Below are 7,218 nucleotides of genomic sequence, written 5' to 3' on the forward strand. Positions count from 1 at the left end.
AAGGAGTTCATCACTGAGATGCCTGTAAATTACAAAATATTAAAAATAATTAGAAAAGTATTACTCAAGTTATATTATTATATACCCAGTGTTTCCCCTAGGTTTACTGCCTTGGCAGGGTGCCCGGAAAAATAAATTTGAATTTTTTTTTATCCTCAGGAGCAGAGAGGAGCTGTGGATTATTGTTATCGTACAGTAACAAAGTATTTGTACATTAAAAAGTAATAAAGTACAGTGTTACACTGTACTGTATTACTTTTATTCAAACTGTATTCCCTTCTCAGTGGCGTTTTTATATGTACAAAAGTGGTGGGGCACAAAAAACGTAGATGTCTATATATAAGCTTCTGCAGTGACGTGCAGTGAGGTTCATGGCTGGTGAGCAGAGTTGGGTGTAACAATTAATAATATTACTTTTGTCGGTAACGGAGTAGTGTAACGCGTTACTTTTATAATTCAGTAATCACACTACAGTTACTAACATTGCCCCGACACGCGTTACTTCGTTACTTTTATAAAATCAGTCATAATCACACTGACAGACAAGAGGGGTTTCCGCCGCAGGTTTATATGTACGTAATCTGCGCGACTTGCACGTCCACATCTCCGCGTGCAGTGCTCCATAAACATGGCTGAGTCAGCGATAACTTTCGAGGGGTGGAGGTATGCCCATTATTTTGAGTTTGTCCGAAGAATAGTCAGGAATGTGATGGTGAGGTGCAAACTGTGTCCAGGCCAGAAGCTGTTATCCACTGCTGTAAACACCACGTCAAACCTCAACAAACACCTGCAAAGAACACATGCTAAGGTGAAGCTAATAGCTAAGGACCCCCGAACCCAGAGTGAGGATGTTGTGAGTCGCCGCCGCCGATTCCGAAGCAGCACAAATTAGAATTTGGAGGACCGGTAACCAAAGCAGAGATGGACAGGCTTGTAGCATCCTTCATAGTAGAGGTAATGTTGCCCATTTGCACAGTGGAATCACCATCGCATCGTTCAGAGATATACTGCGCAAAATACAGATAGCAGGAGACAGAGGACAGCCATAGTCAGAGCTATCTGGATCAGTCTTATGCGACAATGGAAACTGAACTAAAGAGAACTTTTGAAACTTTAGCAGTCTGCGTGATCTGTCTGCAGGGAGGGGCTGGCCGGCCCTGCGAGTAAAGTAACGAGTAAAGTAACGAGTAAAGTAACGAGTTACTTTATGTAGAGAGTAACGAAGTAGTGTAATATATTACTTTTTTTTTTAAAGTAATATGTAATATCGTTAGCCTAATAGCATAATTGCCCAAGTCATTTTTTGGCCAAATTGTGATATCTGCCTAACCTTTCTCTCCTACCACTGCTGCATCACCCTGCCTTATTGCCTATGTCCTCAGCCATCAGAACGCATTTTAGAGTCCAAAATCACTATCTGCCTAAGTCATCTCTTTGACTTAGGCATTTTTGACGCTACATACAAAGATGGCGGACCGCATGAGACAGAGGGCTCTGTTGACCACAAGTGAAGCATTAGCTCTTCTTTTTGATTCATCTGGTGAGCTAGTTCATATTTCTTCAACTTTCTAGACACTAAATGTACTTTCAGTCAATCAAAGGGATTAGGAACTGTGTGTTTAAATGTTTAATCACATTTCTGCGACAAGGTATGATGAAGTAGCAACACTCAGCAACTTTATTTTCTTCTGCTTCAGGGTCAGGAAATGAACTTGATACCAATTTAGAGAAGGACTCAGAGAAGGATTTAGATGACAGTAGATGTGAGAAAGAAGGAAATGACATAGACACCGGGCAACGGATTGAAGAAGAAACAGCCGATGAAGCCTCCAGAGCTGATTCTGATCCTGATTCATGGTCAGAAAGTGAACACGATGACTCTGTCTTGGATGAGGACTATAGGCCTAAGAAAGATGACCTCCCAGATGATGATAGTGATGCAGACACGGCTCAACATAGTGAAGAAGAGGCTGCACTTGAAGCTCCCGCTGTTAAACGTCATAAGCGTCCAAGGTCACATATGTGGAAGCGACAGGTGATAAAAGAGAAGCGCCTTAAGGGGGAGAATTACAAGAACGCAACGGGACAGGAGAGGCAGCCAAAGACCATGGGCCCACCCTGCACATCACAGCACTGCTTAAGGTCGGAGAAACGAAGTTGTGAACTGCTGAGTGAAGAAGAGAGAACGGATATCTTCAACAATTTCTGGTCCATGCCCTCCTGGGAGACACGCAAGCTGTATATCCAGACTTTAGTGGAAAATGTGCCTATAAAGCAGAAGAAAGGTGGTGTTGCATCAAGGAGAAAAACGTCCCTATCATACCACCTGCAACTGGCAGATAGATGTAAACTACCTGTGTGTAAGATTATTTTCTGTTCAACCCTTGGCATTGCCCCCAGAACCATTGGATCATGGTTAACTGTGGACATGAAAACAAAAACTGATCCGCCCAAACCCAAGATCAATAAGACTGGTCCACATATGCCCATATCAGATGCTGACCAGACCTTCCTGAAAGAATGGCTATCTGGGCTGCCTACTGTTCCATCCCATTACTGCCGTCAGGTTCCCTCTTATCAGGATAAGAAGTTTGTGGAGCCGGGAACAGTTCTAAGTGACCTTCACAAGGAATACCAGAAAGCTGCTGGTAAAAGTGGAGCACGTGTTGTGAGTGAGACATATTTCCGAAAAGTGTTCAGTGAGCAGAAATACTCTGTGTTCGTACCAAAAAAAGACCAGTGTGATGTATGTACCGGCGCCAAGGTGGGAAATATAGATCAGGATACCCTTACTACTCACATGAAATTAAAGGCTCAAGCTCAAGCTGAAAAAGCTAAGGATAAACAGGAATCCAGTGACAAGGTCTCAGTGTGGACAATGGACCTTCAGAGCGTTCTTCTGTGTCCCAAGACAAAAGCTAGCAAGATGTATTACAAAACTAAATTACAGATGCACAACTTTACTTGCTTCAACCTGGGTAACAAAGATGGGTTTTGTTACGCCTGGGAGGAGCATGAGGGCTCCCTCAGCAGCGAGGTTTTTGCCCATCTGCAGTACAAGCACTTTGAGTCAGTCCTAGATGCCAACCGAAACATCGAAAAGGTCATAATCTGGAGTGATGGCTGCGGCTATCAAAATCGATGTTGTACCATCACAAATGCGTACCTAGATCTGGCCATGAAGCATGGTGTCACCATAGAACAAAAGTTTCTGGTTGCAGGGCACACACAAATGGAGTGTGACTCCATGCATAGCCTCATTGAACGGCGTACCATCAAAGATATTCACACTCCACGTGATTACATTGTCATCTTTGAGACTGCACGTTTGCACCCATCCCCATACAAGGTGACCCAGCTATACCACAGTGACTTCATGAAGTTATCTTGGGCCTATGTCACCAAAATTCGACCAGGCAGAAAAGTTGGCGACCCCACAGTCCATGACCTTCGGGCTCTCCAGTACTTGGCAGATGGTCGAATCCGGCACAAGTTGGATTTTGAGTCTGACTGGGAGGACCTACCTCAGCGACTCAGCATCCCTGAAGAACCGGTCCACTGGGTCCCACTCTTTCCTGCCCAATTGCCAATTACTCTCAGGAAATACAATGACTTGCAGGCAATGAAACCAGTACTACCAAGAGTGGCCCACCAGTACTACGACAACCTCCCTCATCAATAGAAAACGAGTTCACACAGCACCTGAGTAGGATTTGGTTAAGGTTAAACAAGTAAAACAACTTGGTTAAGGTCAGACATTAAGAACAACTTGGTTAAGGTTAGAGAGGTAACACAACTTGGTTATATTTAGGACAGTAAAACTACTTTTCTATGTTATGTTTGTATAAATGTGTAAAAAAAGTTGTGTAAGAAAAATGGCCTAAGTCATGGCACATTCTGCCTAAGTCATTTTTATTTGTTATGCAATTGATGTTGTGTCTTTTTTTTTTGTGCAAATTAGTTCACACATCTGGTTGAACTTACTGTTACAAAATCAATAAAAAATACCAATGTGCTTGCTAAACATTTAGTTTTTTCTTGTTTTCCAACAACATTCAAATATGACATGGGCAATTATGCTATTAGGCTAACGATATGTAATATATTACTTTTTTTTAGTAACGACCCCATCTCTGCTGGTGAGGCACTGGCACTGACTCTTCAGGTTTACAAATATTATATTTTGACCTAAACCAAAATATAATATTATTTTCAAAAGCTTTTTTTGTCTGATGCTTTGATTAATTTTAAACAGACAGTTCAACAAAAGGATACCCAAAAAATGTAATTGTATCATTTAAATATTGGATTGTTCTCTCTTAGTAAGATCCCATTTTAAATAAAATTGCGGTCTTGACTTGAAGATGAAGTCCATTTGCCTATCCTTCTGGACAAATATTTCTATTACTTTTTTGTAAAAGTCCTCCTTATCTTCTTGTAGTTTCAAAAGTCTATCATAAATCTAATGGATAGATTTATGATTCAAAAATTATAAAAGTAGGGTAGACATGTGGATATTATCCGGCTGAACAAAACGTGCATTTATCTAACAGGTACGTTTCCCACAGATCTTATTTCGAGCTATTTCTAAAATCCTATGGAGAAATCTCATTGCTTTTTTTGTCGAGGGAAGCCATGCGCAGCTTACTTCCGGGTTTTAGGACGCGTCACTGCAGCTCTCTCGTCTCCTCTTCACACAGCACACTTTTCGCGGCACACGTACTTACAGCCAATCAGCTCTGAATTATGTGAGATGACGTATGGTGGGGATGGCAGCTCAGTGCCCCTATGGTCATTATTTCTTTGCCACACACATTAAATAGGAAAATACTCTGAGCATGCGCAGTGTAGTTTTTACAGTCACCGTTCACTTAGACAGTGAGAGGGAGGGGCATGATCAGGTTTTGTCCCACATGGCTCTAAACAGCTCAATAGGCACACACTGTAGACACTAATTAGAAGAACACAGACTAAAACAGCAATGTACAGACAAATCAGATGATTAAACATGATCTTAAAATATATTTTATATATATATATATTTTTTTTTTGCATTTTTTGTAATCATTATTTGTAATACTTTCTGCTGACATTAGGTGGGGCTGTACCTGCCCCTAATGACCAGTCGCCACTGTCCCTTCTTATCATGTAGCCTACACTTCTTCCTTTCATTGATACATTTAAATCACCTGACTACAGCATATAACATACCTGCTGCAACCCTGTGCTGCTGCTGCTTCTCTCTGCCTCATCCTCTATTGCTGGAGGCAGCTCCACCTCATCTGATCTCTGATATAAAAGCAATCGTGTTTTGATCATATTGAGCTATTTGTGTGAGTCTAACATTAAACAAGCAGTCTGCTTGTCATACCTTGCTGACGATACATTTTAAGAGGCAATTTGTTGAGTCACTGCCACTAAATGCCGGTAGCATCAAGCTAGCAAATCCTGCATTAGCCTCACATCAACAGGTGTAGACAGAACATCCAATTATCCTGAGCTAATTTACTGAATAAACTGGGGGAGCGGAGCGGAGGGAGAATGTGAATATGCAAAGCAGTGGACACTGAAACATGCACATACATTGGATAAATAACATAGGCGTTTAGTTTATGAAATAAAAGAGCACATGTTCAATGTGAAAAGTGACCGTAGATAGATTACTTCAGTTGCAATTTGGTGCTATATATATATTTTTTTTTAATTAAAATTAAAAAAAAAAATAAAAAAAAACACCTTGAATTTCAGGCGGGGCGCGGGGCTCCGTTGGCAGGGCGCAGCGCCCCGCCAAGACAATGGTAGGGGAAACACTGTATACCTGCTGTTGAAATTGGAACATACCAGATGCAAGAGATGCCTGACATCTGATGCTGTCCTGATGGTGCTCTGTAGCAATGTGCCGGTCCAAGTAATCTTTTCTAAACGTCACAGCTCCAACCTCAACAAAAGGCCTCTTTCCCCCGCCACGTCCTTTCTTAATTGCAGGCTTGTGGTGCCTGCACAGTCGACAGAACATCCCTAAAAAGTAGAGCAATAATTTATCATACTTGCTAAATAGCCACACATATACCTGATCATTTATTATTTGTTGATATGTATATATTTTTAATCTTTAACCTGTTAAGCCCGAGAGACCCTGGTACCGGGGCACTGCCGCAACATCTTGCAGGAAACAGAAATCATCTAGCTGATCATTTTAATTTTCTTTAAAAAAAAAAAACCCACAATGCTAAGGCTGAGCCTTTGAATTAGCAACGAGCGAAAAATGCTAACAGATTACTGCACCGAAAATCACTCACAAAACCTTATTATTTATCTTTTCTCCACATCCATGACATCGTTTCACATCGTGAGGTGACACAGAATCGAAGGGTACCCTCATTATCATTGAATTATACGAAATCGCGACGTTATAAACAAAAACAGACATCAAAACATGTGGCGCTAGGTAGCTAAAAATGCTAACATGATTACCTTGGCTCTGTAGTCTGCTCCAAAGTGGTCTTCAATGGCATTAAAATGATAAAAACGCTGCTGAAGTTAATCCATAGGTTAATCTAATGTGTCTGTGTCCCTTTGAAATGATTTCTGATAATCCATGAGCAATAAAACTGCTTTTCCGTTTCTAGATGTCAGAGCTAGAGTAGGTTCACTCTCATGCAAAACTACATGCGCGAAGCCCCCACCTTTTTGTTTTACAACGAGTGTGTGTGGGGGACTCCCCCTTCGATTATATTGGCTCTAACGGTCAGAAAGAGGTGTCAACCACCAAAATCGACCAAGGGGGGCCAGAGATATGGAAAAAAAAACATTTCCACCCAAATCACCTCAGAGGTGGAGTTCTTTTGGCTAAACCTCTCTAAAAAGGTCAAATGTCACTTGTTTTGCATCAATCTTGATACAGGGTACTTATTATATGTTGTACTTTGGATTCCTAAAGCTTTTAGTCTTCCTTACCATCATCCAAGGGTAGTTTTCACTATAAGTAAAACATTATTTTTGGACGGACACTATCATTTACAGTTTTTTACTATGTAAAATCTGAATTTTCTTTAAAATAAAAAACATCTATATTGTTCTGACTTTTCTACATCCAACTCACAGGTTTATCATTACTTTGAGAAAAAAGATTATTAATTTAACCCTTTTAGAAGGGAAGATATGGTCATTTGTTCTGGGAATGTCATTTTCGAGTCTGAGACCTGAAAAACAGGCTCA

Source organism: Trematomus bernacchii, unplaced genomic scaffold, assembly GCF_902827165.1.
Source record: "Trematomus bernacchii unplaced genomic scaffold, fTreBer1.1, whole genome shotgun sequence".
NCBI lineage: Eukaryota > Metazoa > Chordata > Actinopteri > Perciformes > Nototheniidae > Trematomus > Trematomus bernacchii.